Raw genomic sequence first — 17528 nt, forward strand, 5'->3', positions numbered from 1 at the left:
GGAGAAGGCAGAGTAGAGAAGGACAGCCACCAGGGCAGGGACAGTATCTGGGGCCTTAACTAAAGGGGAGGGAGGCCCTTATATCTCACTTTACACTTGACGACTGCTTTATTTTTATTTGGATTTCCAGAGGGCAAGAGAAAGGTGTGTTGGGGGAGAATCTCCATGCATATCAAGCAGTCTCAGAAGCTGGATAAGGTCTTCTACTGAAGAAAAGGGTAGGTATCCTGCCCATCAAAAAAAATTTGGGTTCTCTGCACTCAGGAATCCTCTCCCATAAGCCACCACATGCTTTCAGGTCATCTGGTAGTCTTCAAGTTGCCCTGTGGAAGAGCGACTAAGGACCAGTACCAAAAGCACTGATCGTCTCATGGCAGCTGCTTTAAGTAATAGAGTCTTTAGTCTCATGCCTTTCTAGGCCTGTACCCTGAACAGAGAAGTCTGCGGGAAAAGGAATTATGAGCCAGGAAGGTGTCCTCCGAAGCATGCAAGGACATCTTGGGATGACTTCATGCTGATGAAAGCAATGTTATGTATTTCTCAGGTTGTCCTCTTGGAGGCATTCAGAAGACTGTGGGACACTTGAAAGCAGTGACCTTACTTACTTACTTACTTACTTGTGTCTGATTCCAAATCTAGATCAGTGGCTGGCACATTATGGATATTTAGTCCACGTGGAGGGAGGGAAGGGAGGAGGAAAGGAGGAAAAGAGAGAAGGAGGGAGGAAAGGAGAGCAAAGGGCAGCTCCCTTTAAGAGGTTTTAGATTTTCTGCTTTAGATTTTCTGTGACTACTCAACTTTTCCAAAAACAGAGAAATCAGACATTTCTGTCACTTTGAAGCTTAAAAAATGAACTTATCCATGGCTCTCCTTACCCACAGCTTGGGGAGAAAATCCAGGAATGAACTAAAGCAATAAACAAAGACTGAAGGGATTGGCGAATGGGAGAACATGTAGTATTTTAATATAGTTTCCCAAAATATATACGACCTGATTTGAGAAGGAATAACTAAGGAGCCAAATTGAGCTGTTTAATGGTGGTTGTGTTGTTATTAAAACAGCTGATAAAGACCCTCTTTCCCCAAATGAGTTGTTTTGAGTGAGTCACCACAGTCCTCAGATCTGTATGCATGACTAACTGTATAAAAAATTGTGTGCGGTATAAAAAAAAAAGTGTGGGGGAAATCAGAGAGGGAGATGAACCATGACAGACTGTGGACTGTGAGAAACAAACTGAGGGTTTTGGAGGAGGGGGTGGTTAGGTGACCCTGGTGGTGGGTACTAAGGAGAGATGTATTGCATGGAGCACTGGGTGTGGTACATAAACAATGAAACTTGGATCACTGAAACAATAAAATAAAAAATTTTTTAAAATTTATAAAAAAGTAAATGGGGCCCCAGATGAAGTGCCAGTTACGGGGATGCTAACAGTAAAAGCCTGCCCCAAAGCAACGACACATGCTTTGAAAACACTGTGGGGGTAAAAAGCACACTTAGGGAACACAGGGTCGAAGTATTATGGGTGTCATTATTGTGCAGTTACTTTCCTGGCAATATTCAGTGATCTGTCACAGCTTGGAGGAAGGTCTTCAGTATCATTGCCCACACAGGTAAATTTGGTGAAAGGGGAAACAGATGAACCTTTAACAGGCAAGTGTGGAGTGTAAGGACTGAAGTAAGTTCATGGTAGCCATGGGACCAAATAAAATGGCAACATGTCACCTTTACCTTCAAGGACCTTTGAGCAGAAATGCAGGTAGTGTGGCTCTCGGCTTTCCGGGCATTTGAGCAGGTCTGTATGTGGATGGCTGGCGCTCTAGTCATGAGGGCTCGGATCCCTCCCTTGCACCTTCCTTTATTAGCAAGCCCAACAAGCATGATAACCCACCCAGTTGGTCAGATGTGGTTCCTTCCTTGACCATCATCTACAGTATTTTCCAAACACTGATTCACAGTGCAGTGCTGAGCACACACACCATGATAATGTCCTGGGATGCTCTTACAACAGTGAAAAATCCAGGATTCTCAATCACTCATGGAACACAAGGATGTGGGTTTTTTTTTTTTCCTAGTGATTCTTAAGTTATCAAGTTTAAAAATCACTAGTGTAAACTTTCCACTTTGGAACTTAATTATAATTGATTGTCTTGGTGTTGTTTTTTTTATTATCTAAGCCTTGAGGGCTGTATTCCCCCACCCTTATCAATGAATGACCCAACAAATGACCAAATGAATGAATGAGGATTCACCCAGAGTCAGAGGGTCAGGAGGAAGAAAATTTTTTCATGGACTACACATTACTGGGAAAAGAAACACAAACGCCCCCTCTTAGGAAGGGACATGCTGGGGAGGGAGGGAGGAAGGAACGGAGTGAGGAAGGGAGGGAGAGGGAGAAAGAAAGGAAGAAGTTACATAGAAATTGATACAAAATGCCTTTGCTTTTGGGGTGCCATGTGATACATCTCTGAAGAACACCTCCAAGTGTGAAAAAGACCTGTGAGATATCAGTATGAGGATTGCTAAGTAGACCTGCCCCCCCCCATCTTGAATGAGCTAAACATTTGACCTTCTTAGGCCATCCTTCCCCTGAGTTTGCCTGGTTGTGGACTCTGCCACTACTTCTCTTGGCAAACACACCCAAAGGGAGGCAGGAGGTCCTGGGCTCAGCCTCATGCCCTTCTTTCCTCCAACTTTACTACACTCACCCTCTCTATCCACTATGTCCTGCACACCTACCTCATTCTCCAAGAACACACAGTCTCAGACCTCTCTTTGTGTTGGCACAGATTCCAGCTCCTTCCTGGTTCTCTTTGTATCTGAACTTGGGCTCCTCCAAGTATTAACAGGTATCATGACAACAGGGGTGAGGCAATGTTCTGGACATATAAGGACGGCAAACACTGAGTTAAGGAAAGTTAGACAAGTTTCTTCCCTTTGGAATTTCTCGGAGCTTTCAACTTGCTAATGTGATTTGAATATTTCCTAAAAAGAAAAGCATTACTGGAGCTTGCCCCAAACACACTTGGCAATGACACCCATTATATGATGCATCTTCTTGGAGCACTTTTATCAATAAATGCGTATGAGTGTACTTACTATGTGCCAGACATTGTACTGAACACCAAGCAAGATCCAGATAATCTATGCCCCGTGGCACTTACTCTGCAGGGACATTTGGGGAACACTTCTCTGAAAGTCCTCCTCTTAGCTCTGCCCCTGAGTCCCCTTTTCTTTTCCTCTTCTTACCTCCAGTTCTGCATCTTTTCTCGGTCTTTGAAGTCCTCTGAGAAGCAGGGTCTTTTTCTGGCTGACTGCATCCCATTCCCACACTTTGAACTTCCAGAAAAACCCGGCCTTGGCCATCATTCCACTTGCTGCTTTAAACAGTGTCACTTGGGCTCTGCCATAGGGTGTTTCAAATGAGACTTTCTTCTGGTACGATCCTTCACCACTTTCTCATCCTCCCTGAGTCAGGCCGCCCTTTCCATCAGCATACTGTCTCCTCAATTCCAGTCCACTTCTTTTCTTTCTGTATCCTCCTGAGTTTGTGCTGGAGATACCTCTGGAGAGCTGGTTCCACAGCTCCTCTACTCAGTTTGTGTTATCAGGTCTACTGGGAAGCATTCCTAGCCTCCCATCCTTGGCCTGCCCCATCGCTGGCCCATCTGGCTCAGCCTGGGATCCCTCCCCTGGCAGAGTCACCATATTCTCTGCTTAAAAGTTATATTTAGCTCCAGGGAGAAAACCCTTTATCTTGCTCGGGAATATCCCTCCTAGTCATCTGTAAGAAAAGGAACAAAACTTAATGCTCACGCCCATCCACACACTGTTTCCTTACATCCACCCCCTGCACTGAGTCACACAGCCACTATGGTGGGGAGTCCACACCCTTGCCAGAAAGCAGCCTTGCTCTGGGAAAATGGCCTCAACCCACCTTCTTTATACAGAGCAGCTCTACTCTGAGTCACAGTATTTTAGACCAGGAATTAGTACCTGAGCAGAAATAAGTTCAGGTGGGTTGGGCACATAGGCAGCCAAGCACCTCTGAGGTAGGTTGGATCCACCTTTTTGCCTCAACTTTGGTTCCACACTGAGAACAGCAAGATGATCTGAAAGAAGGGGCAATCTATCAGTTTTGCTTGGGGGAGGGTGATGTCCTCTGAGTGAAGAAGACAAGAGGGAAAGAGAAATAGAAAAGTCCAAACAGCACACGAAAAGATATTCAACATCATACATTATCAGGATCAGGAAAATGCATATCAAAACTACAGTGAGATGTCACCTTATATCTGTCAGAATGGCTAAAATCAAAAACATAAGAAAGTGTTAGTGAGGAGAAAGGGAGAAAGGGAGAAAGGGAACACTTATGCGCTTTTGGGAATGCCAACCGGTGCAGCCACTATGGAAAGCATTATGGAGGGTCCTCAAAAAATTAAAAATAGAATTACCATATGATCCAGTAATTCCACTACTGGTTATTTACAAAAATACTAATTCAAAAAGATATATTCACCTCTATGTGAATTGTAGCAGTGCTTACAATAGCCAATATATGGAAGCAGACTAAGTACAAATAGATGAATGGATAAGGAAGACGTAGAAGGTACTCTCCCCCCTCTCTCTCTCTTTCTCTCTCTCTCTCTCTCACACACACACACACACACACACACACACTCACTCACACACACACTGAAATATTACACAGTCATTAAAAAGATGAAATCTTACCATTTGCAATGACCTGGATGGAACTAGAGGGTATAATGCTAAGTGAAATATGCCAGACAGAGAAAGACAAATACCATATGATTTCACTCATGTGTGGAATCTAAAAAAAAAAATGAATGAATAAACCAAAAAACAAGAAGTAGAATCAGACCTATAAATACAGAGAACAAATTTATGGTTACCAGAGGGAAGGCGGGAGGGTCGGAAAATGGGGAAATGGGTGAAGGGGAGTGGGAGACATGGGCTTCCAATTATGGAATGAATAAGTCATAGGAGTAAGAGGCACAGCATAGGGAATATAGTCAATGATGTAATAGTGTTATATGGTGGCAGATGGGAGCTACACTGTGGTGAACATGGAATAAGGTATGGATAATTCAGATTACTATGTTGTACATGTAAAACAAATCTAACATGAAGTGTCAACTATACTCAAATGAAAAATAATTACTGAAGAAAGAGAAAGAAAAGAAAAGCATTGACAGGTGGAAGCTGGCCCTTGAAGGGGCAGGTTCAATGGCAGAACAGCAGAGGCTGATAAACAGATGAGCTTTTTTGGCCTTTTGAATTGTGCATTTGGTTGAAAGACAGTTCCTCCCCCTTCAGTCTCCATAATGACAGCATTAGTAAAGTCTGCTAGGCCTACATATACTTTATGCAAGTGGTTATGGATTTTTTAATTTAAATTCTACTTAATTAACATATACTGTATTATTAGTTTCAGAATTAGAATTTAGTGACCCATCATTTGCATACAAACCCAGTACACATTACTTTAAGTGCCCTCCTTAATGCCCATCACCCAATTATTCCATCAAACCACCTCCCCTCCAGAACCCTCAGTTTGTTCCCTATAGTTAAGAGTGTCTTTTGATTTGCCTCTCTCTCTGTTTTTGTCTTATTTTTCCTTCCCTTCTCCTGTGTTCATCTATCTGTTTTGTTTCTTAAATTCCACATATGACTGAAATGATATGGTATCTGTCTTTCTCTAACTGACTTATTTCACTTAGCGTAATAACCTCTAGTTCTATCCAGGTCATTGCAAATGGCACAATTTCATTCTTTTTGATGGCTGAGTAATACTCTATTGTGTATATATACCACATCTTCGAGGAGGAGGAGTCAGGATGGCGGAGAAGTAGCAGGCTGAGACTACTTCGGGTAGCGGGAGATCAGCTAAATAGCTTATCTAAAGATTGCAAACACCTACAAATCCAACGGGAGATCAAAGAGAAGAAGAACAGCAACTCTAGAAACAGAAAATCAACCACTTTCTGCAAGGTAGGACTGGCGGAGAAGTGAATCCAAAGCGACTGGAAGATAGACCGCGGGGGGAGGGGCCGGCTCCCCGCGAGCGGCGGAGCAACGGAGCACAAAATCAGGACTTTTAAAAGTCTGTTCCACTGAGGGACATCGCTCCAGAGGCTTAACTGGGGTGAAGCCCGGGCGGGGTCAGCGCGGCCTCAGGTCCCGCAGGATCGCAGAAGGATCGGGGGTGTCTGAGTGTCGCAGAGCTTACCGGTATTAGAACAGGGAAGCCAGCTACAGAGACAGAGCCGAGGAGTGACTCTCAGCTCCGGGTTGCCTTGAACCGGTCCCAGGCTCGGTCAGCTCGGAGCGCGGCTGGAGGCCAGGGTGACGGGAGTCATTGGGCGCTGTTCTCTGGGGGCGCACTGAGGAGTGGGGCCCCGGGCTCTCGGCTCCTCGTGGCTGGACACCGGGAGGCCGCCATCTTCATTCCCGTGCTCCGGAACTCTACGGAAAGCGCTCAGGGAACAAAAGCTCCCGAAAGCGAACCCGAGCGGATGACTCAGCGCGGCCCCGGGTAAGGGCGGTGCAACTCCGCCTGGGGCAAAGACGCTTGAGAATCACTACAACAGGCCCCTCCCCCAGAAGATCAACAGGAAACCCAGCCAGGACCAAGTTCACCTACCAAGGACTGAAGTTTCAATACCAAGGAGAGCGGCGGAATTCCAGAAGAGAAGAAAGCAAAGCACGGAACTCATGGATTTCTCCCCATGATTTTTTAGCGTTGCAGTTAATTTAATTTTTTTTTTCTTTTTCAATTTTTTTTTCTTTTTCTCTTCTTCTGCTAAACTTTTTTTAACTTTTACCGTTTTCTTTTTTAACGTTTTTTAAATAGTTTACCTAATATATATATATTTTTTTCCTCTTTTTATATTTTTTCTTTATCGGCTTTCTTTTTTTTAATAGTTTCTTTTTTTTTTTTTTCTTTCTGAGCCCCTTTTTACCCCTTTCTCCCCCCTCACAATTTGGGATCTCTTCTGATTTGGCTAAAGCATATTTTCCCGGGGTTGTTGCCACCCTTTTAGTATTTTACTTGCTCCTTCATAAACTCTTATCTGGACAAAATGACAAGGCGTAAAAATTCACAACAAAAAAAAGAACAAGAGGCAGTACCAAAGGCTAGGGACCTAATCAATACAGACATTGGTAATATGTCAGATATAGAGTTCAGAATGACGATTCTCAAGGTTCTAGCCGGGCTCGAAAAAGGCATGGAAGATATTAAAGCAACCCTCTCGGGAGATATAAAAGCCCTTTCTGGAGAAATAAAAGAACTAAAATCTAACCAAGTTGAAATCAAAAAAGCTATTAATGAGGTGCAATAAAAAATGGAGGCTCTCACTGCTAGGATAAATGAGGCAGAAGAAAGAATTAGCGATATAGAAGACCAAATGACAGAGAATAAAGAAGCTGAGCAAAAGAGGGACAAACAGCTACTGGACCACGAGGGGAGAATTCGAGAGATAAATGACACAATAAGACGAAACAACATCAGAATAATTGGGATTCCAGAAGAAGAGGAAACAGAGAGGGGAGCAGAAGGTATGTTGGAGAGAATTATTGGAGAGAATTTCCCCAATATGGCAAAGGGAACAAGCATCAAAATTCAGGAGCTTCAGAGAACCCCCCTCAAAATCAATAAGAATAGGTCCACACCCCGTCACCTAATAGTAAAATTTACAAGTCTTAGTGACAAAGAAAAGATCCTGAAAGCAGCCCGGGAAAAGAAGTCTGTAACGTACAATGGTAAAAATATTAGATTGGCAGCAGACTTATCCACAGAGACCTGGCAGGCCAGAAAGAGCTGGCATGATATATTCAGAGTACTAAATGAGAAAAACATGCAGCCAAGAATACTATATCCAGCTAGGCTATCATTGAAAATAGACGGAGAGATTAAAAGCTTCCAGGACAAACAAAAACTGAAAGAATTTGCAAATACCAAACCAGCTCTACAGGAAATATTGAAAGGGGTCCTCTAAGCAAAGAGAGACCCTAAAAGTAGTAGATCAGAAAGAAACAGAGACAATATACAATAACAGTCACCTTACAGGCAATACAATGGCACTAAATTCATATCTCTCAATACTTACCCTGAATGTTAATGGGCTAAATGTCCCAATCAAAAGACACAGGGTATCAGAATGGATAAAAAAACAAAAACCATCTATATGTTGCCTACAAGAAACTCATCTTAAACCCGAAGACACCTCCAGGTTTAAAGTGAGGGGGTGGAAAAGAATTTACCATGCTAATGGACATCAGAAGAAAGCAGGAGTGGCAATCCTTATAGCAGATCAATTAGATTTTAAGCCAAAGACTATAATAAGAGATGAGGAAGGACACTATATCATACTCAAAGGAACTGTCCAACAGGAAGATCTAACAATTTTAAATATCTATGCCCCTAACGTGGGAGCAGCCAACTATATAAACCAATTAATAACAAAATCAAAGAAACACATCGACAATAATACAATAATAGTAGGGGATTTTAACACTCCCCTCACTGAAATGGACAGATCATCCAAGCAAAAGATCAACAAGGAAATCAAGGCCTTAAATGACACACTGGACCAGATGGACATCACAGACATATTCAGAACATTTCATCCCAAAGCAACAGAATACACATTCTTCTCTAGTGCACATGGAACATTCTCCAGAATAGATCACATTCTTGGTCCTAAATCAAGTCTCAACCGGTATCAAAAGATTGGGATCATTCCCTGCATATTTTCAGACCACAATGCTCTGAAGCTAGAACTCAATCACAAGAGGAAATTTGGAAAGAACCAAAATACATGGAGACTAAACAGCATCCTTCTAAAGAATGAATGGGTCAACCAGGAAATCAAAGAAGAATTGAAAAAATTTATGGAAACAAATGATAATGAAAACACAACAGTTCAGAATCTGTGGGACACAACAAAGGCAGTCTTGAGAGGAAAATATATAGCGGTACAAGCCTTTCTCAAGAAACAAGAAAGGTCTCAGGTACACAACCTAACCCTACACCTAAAGGAGCTGGAGAAAGAACAAGAAAGAAACCCTAAACCCAGCAGGAGAAGAGAAATCATAAAGATTAGAGCAGAAATCAATGAAATAGAAACCAAAAAAACAATAGAACAAATCAACGAAACTAGGAGCTGGTTCTTTGAAAGAATTAATAAGATTGATAAACCCCTGGCCAGACTTATCAAAAAGAAAAGAGAGAGGACCCAAATAAATAAAATCATGAATGAAAGAGGAGAGATTACAACGAACACCAAAGAAATACAGACAATTATAAGAACATACTATGAGCAACTCTACGCCAACAAATTTGACAATCTGGAAGAAATGGATGCATTCCTAGAGACATATAAACTACCACAACTGAACCAGGAAGAAATAGAAAGCCTGAACAGACCCATAACCAGTAAGGAGATTGAAACAGTCATCAAAAATCTCCAAACAAACAAAAGCCCAGGGCCAGACGGCTTCCCGGGGGAATTCTACCAAACATTTAAAGAAGAACTAATTCCTATTCTCCTGAAACAGTTCCAAAAATTAGAAATGGAAGGAAAACTTCCAAACTCATTTTATGAGGCCAGCATCACCTTGATCCCAAAACCAAACAAGGATCCCAACAAAAAAGAGAACTACAGACCAATATCCTTGATGAACACAGATGCAAAAATTCTCGCCAAAATACTAGCCAATAGGATTCAACAGTACGTTAAAAGGATTATTCACCACGACCAAGTGGGATTTATTCCAGGGCTGCAAGGTTGGTTCAACATCCGCAAATCAATCAATGTGATACAACACATTAATAAAAGAAAGAACAAGAACCATATGATACTCTCCATAGATGCTGAAAAAGCATTTGACAAAGTACAGCATCCCTTCCTGATCAAAACTCTTCAAAGTGTAGGGATAGAGGGCACATACCTCAATATTATCAAAGCCATCTATGAAAAACCCACCGCAAATATCATTCTCAATGGAGAAAAACTGAAAGCTTTTCCGCTAAGGTCAGGAACACGGCAGGGATGTCCGTTATCACCACTGCTATTCAACATAGTACTAGAAGTCCTAGCCTCAGCAATCAGACAACAAAAGGAAATTAAAGGCATCCAAATCGGCAAAGAAGAAGTCAAACTATCACTCTTCGCAGATGATATGATACTCTATGTGGAAAACCCAAAAGACTCCACTCCAAAACTGCTAGAACTTGTACAGGAATTCAGTAAAGTGTCAGGATATAAAATCAATGCACAGAAATCAGTTGCATTTCTCTACACCAACAACAAGACAGAAGAAAGAGAAATTAAGGAGTCCATCCCATTTACAATTGCACCCAAAACTATATGATACCTAGGAATAAACCTAACCAAAGAGACTAAGAATCTATACTCAGAAAACTATAAAGTACTCATGAAAGAAATTGAGGAAGACACAAAGAAATGGAAAAATGTTCCATGCTCCTGGATTGGAAGAATAAATATTGTGAAAATGTCTATGCTACCTAAAGCAATCTACACATTTAATGCAATTCCTATCAAAGTACCATCCATTTTTTTCAAAGACATGGAACAAATCATCCTAAAATTTATATGGAACCAGAAAAGACCTCGAATAGCCAAAGGAATATTGAAAAAGAAAGCCAAAGTTGGTGGCATCACAATTCCGGACTTCAAGCTCTATTACAAAGCTGTCATCATCAAGACAGCATGGTACTGGCACAAAAACAGACACACAGATCAATGGAACAGAATAGAGAGCCCAGAAATGGACCCTCAACTCTATGGTCAACTCATCTTCGACAAAGCAGGAAAGAATGTCCAATGGAACAAAGAGAGCCTCTTCAATAAATGGTGTTGGGAAAATTGGACAGCCACATGCAGAAAAATGAAATTGGATCATTTCCTGACACCACACACGAAAATAGACTCAAAATGGATGAAGGATCTCAATGTGAGAAAGGAATCCATCAAAATCCTCGAGGAGAACACAGGCAGCAACCTCTTCGACCTCAGCCGCAGCAACATCTTCCTAGGAACATCCCCAAAGGCAAGGGAAGCAAGGGCAAAAATGAACTTTTGGGATTTTATCAAGATCAAAAGCTTTTGCACAGCAAAGGAAACAGTTAACAAAACCAAAAGACAACTGACAGATGGGAGAAGATATTTGCAAATGACATATCTGATAAAGGGCTAGTGTCCAAAATCTATAAAGAACTTATCAAACTCAACACCCAAAGAACAAGTAATCCAATCAAGAAATGGGCAGAGGACATGAACAGACATTTCTGCAAAGAAGACATCCAGATGGCCAACAGACACATGAAAAAGTGCTCCATATCACTCGGCATCAGGGAAATACAAATCAAAACCACCATGAGATATCACCTCACACCAGTCAGAATGGCTAAAATTAACAAGTCAGGAAATGACAGATGCTGGCGAGGATGTGGAGAAAGGGGAACCCTCCTACACTGTTGGTGGGAATGCAAGCTGGTGCAACCACTCTGGAAAACAGCATGGAGTTTCCTCAAAATGTTGAAAATAGAACTACCCTATGACCCTGCAATTGCACTGCTGGGTATTTACCCTAAAGATACAAACGTAGTGATCCAAAGGGGCACGTGCACCCGAATGTTTATAGCAGCAATGTCTACAATAGCCAAACTATGGAAAGAACCTAGATGTCTATCTACAGACGAATGGATAAAGAAGATGTGGTATATACACACAATGGAATACTATGCAGCCATCAAAAGAAATGAATTCTTGCCATTTGCGACGACGTGGATAGAACTAGAGGGTATCATGCTTAGCAAAATAAGTCAATCGGAGAAAGACAGCTATCATATGATCTCCCTGATATGAGGGAGAGGAGATGCAACATGGGGGGTTGAGGGGTAGGAGAAGAGTAAATGAAACAAGATGGGATTGGGAGGGAGACAAACCATACGTGACTCTTAATCTCACAAAACAAGCTGAGGGTTGATGGGGGGAGGGGGTTGTGAGAAGGGTGTGCAGTTGTGGATATTGGGGAGGGTATGTGCTGTGCTGAGTGCTGTGAAGTGTGTAAACCTGGCGATTCGCAGACCTGTACCCCTGGGGATAAAAATATATGTTTATAAAGCTGTAAAAATAAAAAAAAATAAAATAAAAAAAAAGAAAGGATGAATACCCAAGTTTTGTAGCAACATGGACGGGACTGGAAGAGATTATGCTGAGTGAAATAAGTCAAGCAGAGAGAGTCAATTATCATATGGTTTCACTTATTTGTGGAGCATAACAAATAGCATGGAGGACAGGGGAGATGGAGAGGAGAAGGGAGTTGAGGGAAATTGGAAGGGGAGGTGAACCATGAGAGACTATGGACTATGAAAAAAGATCTGAGAATTTTGAAGGGGTGGGGGGTGGGAGGTTGGGGGCACCAGGTGGTGGGTATTGTAGAGGGCACGGATTGCATGGAGCACTGGGTGTGGTGCAAAAATAATGAATACTGTTATGCTGAAAAAATAAATAAATAAATAAATAAATAAATAAAAATTACATGTCAGTACAGTTGATTTTAAAAATCATAAAATTAAAATAAATAAATAAATATACCACATCTTCTTATATATTGGTTTTGCTTGCGCTGCTTTGTTACAACACAAAGGTGGTAGTTTTTATGCCAGGGTCAACACTGTGTAGAGTAGAGATTGTGTGAGAGGCACATGAGCCCCTTCAGAGATTCATAACAAGCTTCAGGACCAGGAGAATTGGGGGTTCCAGTCATTTGTCCCAAGATGTCCAAGAGGCATGACACCATAGCTGGCATTTATATTTGTGTACACTTATTAATTTACTCATCCAACTCTACCACAAGCAAGAGCTGGAAGAGTTTCCAGATACAGTAGGGTTGGTTGAAAATATCTGTGCAGAAGTTGAGTTCTATAAGAAAAAGGAAGACTTCCCAAAGACCAGGGATATTTCAAGATGGTGAACAAATGATATCTATAAAATTCAGACAGATATAAGCAGGTTGCATGAAGGCTGGTGATTCATGTGGCAGATGTGGAAGGCACTGAAAGATTATTCCTGCTGCTTTAAGTAACAGGCACCTATTGTTTGTCACACAAGCACCTGCTTTCTTCTGGGAAATATTTCCCACCAGCCCACTTCCATCTACATGGTTTCCACAGGAAATAATATTATCCCTGACCCACCCCTCCCCTGGTGTTGCAGCTGTTAGATGTGGCACTCAGTCACAGGATGGCTATGGTTCCTACAATATGGATGCCAATGTTCTGGCTTGCTGAGCCGAGGAGAATGTTGCATGATGAGCAGAAAGGAGAGAGAGAGATTCTTGGTGGCTTATAAGTCTCTGGGTTCCAGTTAATCCTGAGACCCAGGCATTTTCTTGTCTTTAAGCTTTGGACATCTCATCTTCCCAACTTAGGTAGTCATCAATTTCAGTATTCTATCTAGAATAAAGGAGTTCTACCTAGTACAAGCCATATGAGCCCTTGAAGTAGGAAGTGGAAGAGCCCAGTGACAGTAGGAAGCCTGGCCAGAGAGCTTGTACAAATAATCCACACTTGATGAGACAGAGATCTTGCCCATGGCTGTGACAATGGGAATGAGCAGATCCAAATGGCATTCAAGAGACTGAGCTGCAGGAAGAGATGCTGGAGTAGAGAGCTTCCCAACATTTGGAGTGCTTGTCATAGTGACATATTCTTGTGACATCTTTGTTGGCTGCAGTGTTTTTAAAGCAATGATGGTTATAACAGCCTCAATACTAAGCAAGTAGCTCCTAGGACAGTTCTCAACCACAAAACATTTCAGAAAGCTAAGGGCATTCAGGAGACTCAGGGGAACTATAACTTAACCCAAAGAAGAAACTTGATCCAGCCTTTCCAAAAAGGAAATTAAGCAATTCGGCTACCAATTCACTAGCAAGTCCTACTCTCCCCAAATAAAAAGGCAGCTGTGACTCCACAGGAAGTACCAGGGTCTATTCCCTGGAGGCCCCGGGCTAGAGCTAAAGCATCTGGTCTCCAGGGAAGGCTGAAACTGAGAGGAAAGTCCTGGAGGGGTGCCATGACAACAAAAGCCAAAAATGTGTCCAAGTCCAAAGAAGCTTCACCATCCACTAGACTATAGCCTGTGTTTTCTAACCACCTATACAAATATTTGTGGATCCCTCCCTTGTGATCTAGACTTGATGATAAGCTTTGGGGAAATTTATAAGTAGTGATCTCACAAACTTCCCTTGAACCTATCTTTCCTTTAAGATCCTTGACATTAATGATTACAAATATATGAGGGAAGTCTCTTGGAACAATTATTCCCTGGGTCTTTTTTTTTTTTTTTTTAGAAAAAAGGAAAGTTTGTATAGAATGCAATCATTCCATGGCATATAATCTCACTATCCATCAGTAGCCCCAAGACCTCTGGAGAAAATGTGAATGCTTGGCAGAAAGAACTCAGTCTTAAAGCAGAAATAAGTTAAGTTCATCCTTTGGCCTCCCAGCAATCAGTTACACAGTATAGACATTTTAGTTCCTACACTGTGAAGGAAGGGGAGTAACCTGAATACTACATGCTACACTGCAGTAACAGAAGACTCCGAAACCTTAAACAATGACTTAAACAAAGGTTCACTTCTTGTTCATGTGCACACAGCCACCTGGGTAAACAGCAGCCACCATCCGCCATCACCAGAGATGTGTCGAGATTATTTCAGAGTCCCTTCATGTGTCCACCCAGAAGTGCTCAGGTTCTTGTCAAGAGAGTTCAGTTCTGAATCCAACTCTGCTGCTGATTCACTATCTAGTATGACTACAAAGTAATAAAACAAAAAAGGGACAGAACTCAAACCTCCAAATGATTCATAGTAGTTCATGTGGGAAGCTTTATACTACTGTGTACTTGGGGCAGTAAGCCTGGCATCACCCAAGAGCCCAGCTGTGGCAGTAATTCTAATGCTGCGACACTGTCCCCATAAGGGGAGCCAATGGGAAGCAAGGGGGTAGTGCTGAGGTCCCGGCTAATCCCCTCACCACAGTTCCAGATGGGCAGAGTGGAGAGGCACCTGCATTGTTGGGTCCCAGGGTCCATATTGTTAGGTAACCAGGGTGAATGTGAACCTCCTTCTTGTTCTGCTACCTTCGTATCTCTTCTTTTTAAATAGTGGCTCAAGTTCTGTCTCCTCCTAACTTTCAAAGGTTAATTTTCCACTGAGGTTTTTTTTTTTCTTTCTCTCTAAAAGATTATCTGTTTTCCTGCAGTTCTGAGACTTCACAAAAATGCATCCAGGTATGGGTTTTTTTTCTTTCATTATGTTGGGCACTCATTATACACCTTTAGTCTGGACAATTGTGTTCTTCCGTTCTGGATATTTTTTCTTGATATTTTTTGTTTATTTAATTTACTTCTTCCTTCCATTAAATCTGTTCTCTCTTTCTGAAATGGCCATCATTTGGATCTTCTGACCTGATCCTCCATTTTTTTCTGCTTTTCACTTCTCACTTTCCCTCTCCTTGTCTTTCTGTTCTATTTTTTGGATCTCTGTCAGCTTCATCATTTAATTTTTTATTTTATGCTACCATATGTTGAATTGTCTAAATCCCTTTTCTTATTCTGTTGGATTCTTTTCTATAGAACTGTATACTTGTTCCATGTATATTTCTCTGAAGTCATTTGTTGCATTTGTTTTGCTTTGTTCTGTACCACATTGTCCTTTCTTTCTGTTTGAATCTCTGTTACTCAATTAAAAGTTCAATATGAATTCTTGGTTATTCTTCACTATCTGTTCATAATTACAGATAAGACCCTATAAGGCATGGATTCATTACAGAAAATTGGCTGTTTCACTAGGGTCCTAAATGCCCGTATTTTAAATACAGTATTTAAAACACTTGAAACATGAGGGTTATGGGCACCAACCCCTCACACAGTTGGAAATCTGCATATAACTTTGACTTCCCCCAAACTGACCTACTAATACCCTACTGTTGATGGGATGCCTTACCAATAACAGAAACAGTTGATTAATACAATTTTGTATGTTGTCTGTATTACATATTGTATTCCTATAATAAAGTGAGCTAAAGAAAAGAAAATCATAAAGAGGGGGAAATACATTTACAATACTGTACTGTATTTGGGGGGGGACATGTAGTTCAAATCCATGTTGTTCTAAGGTCAACTGTATTTCATATTGGACCAATGTCCTTTTAGAGGATCCTTGAACCTCCTGCCTGGGAAGTGTAAGCCCGTCAGCTCTGGGAACTGAAAGGGGTGGGGGTTTCATAAAGTTGGTATGTTGATTTTCACTTTATCCCTTCTTGAAAATATATGTAATTTCATACCCCCATCCCTCAGCTATCCTCAGTGTCCCCAAATCCAGAGGCTGTGTAGCTCAATATCCCCAGAAATAAACCTCCCAACTTTTCCTGGAATAAGGAAAGCATGATTGTCTATTATACAGAGTGAATGAAACCATCTGAAGCCCTAATTCTCCTCTGGCTTTCCATCACTATTCCTGTTTTTATCCCCACCTGCATCCTGACCTAATGCTCTAATTCCTGGGTTTTTCCAGGATTCTGTGAGAAGAGAGATCTTGTTTTCTTTTCTTTCTTCTTTTTTTTTTTCCCCATTTCCCATCCAGAGACTTTAAGTAGTAGCTGTCCTGGGATTCAAGTCATTTATTTGTCTCCCTTATTCTTTCCAGTTTCCAAAGTGCTAAGTTCTTACACAGAAATCTCCCCTCCTTTTCCTTCAATTCTTGTGGATTTATAATGTGTTATTCTTTTGCTATCTTTTTGGTAGGATTTCAGAAGGGAGAAAAGATGAGGAAAATGTTCAAACTTCTTTGTTTAACTGGAAGTCTGTTATGATCTATTTTTAATGTATGTTCTATTACTGGATGTTATGTAACTTAGATTCTATCTGAGGCAAAATGAGAGGGAGAAAGGGCAATAGAGGGACAAAGAGAGGGAGAAAAAGGAGAGAAAGAATAAAAATAGAGATAGGAGTGGATGCACAGAAATAGTGCTCACTAGGGGTAAGGAATAATTTTTTTGATGGGCATGCAGGTCACTCAGAAAAACAAAAGTGTTTACACATTTCTTTACAAAATGAAAATATCTTGAGTCTAATTATAGATGTCTATAAATCCATATATATCCATATAATGTAGAAGACTGACTTTATTACATAGAAAAATATTTAAGGACAAATACTTCTCATTATTAAAGCACTAGCATCTGAGGCATCTTTGACAAGCAGTATTGTGGACACATCCCTTTCACCATTTACTCTGAAAACTCCATCAGAGGCCATATCAGAAAATTACCTGGACAGAACGTGGACCACAAGTTGTGGGAGTCCCTTGTTGCCAGACGGAATATTCACCAGACAATGATGGACTGTGTCCCAGAGCCTTTAATGGGCATGAACGCATTGGCAGTGACTGTTGAGCTCCACTGTGCTCCACTCTGG

Source organism: Lutra lutra, chromosome 6, assembly GCF_902655055.1.
Source record: "Lutra lutra chromosome 6, mLutLut1.2, whole genome shotgun sequence".
Taxonomy (NCBI): domain Eukaryota; kingdom Metazoa; phylum Chordata; class Mammalia; order Carnivora; family Mustelidae; genus Lutra; species Lutra lutra.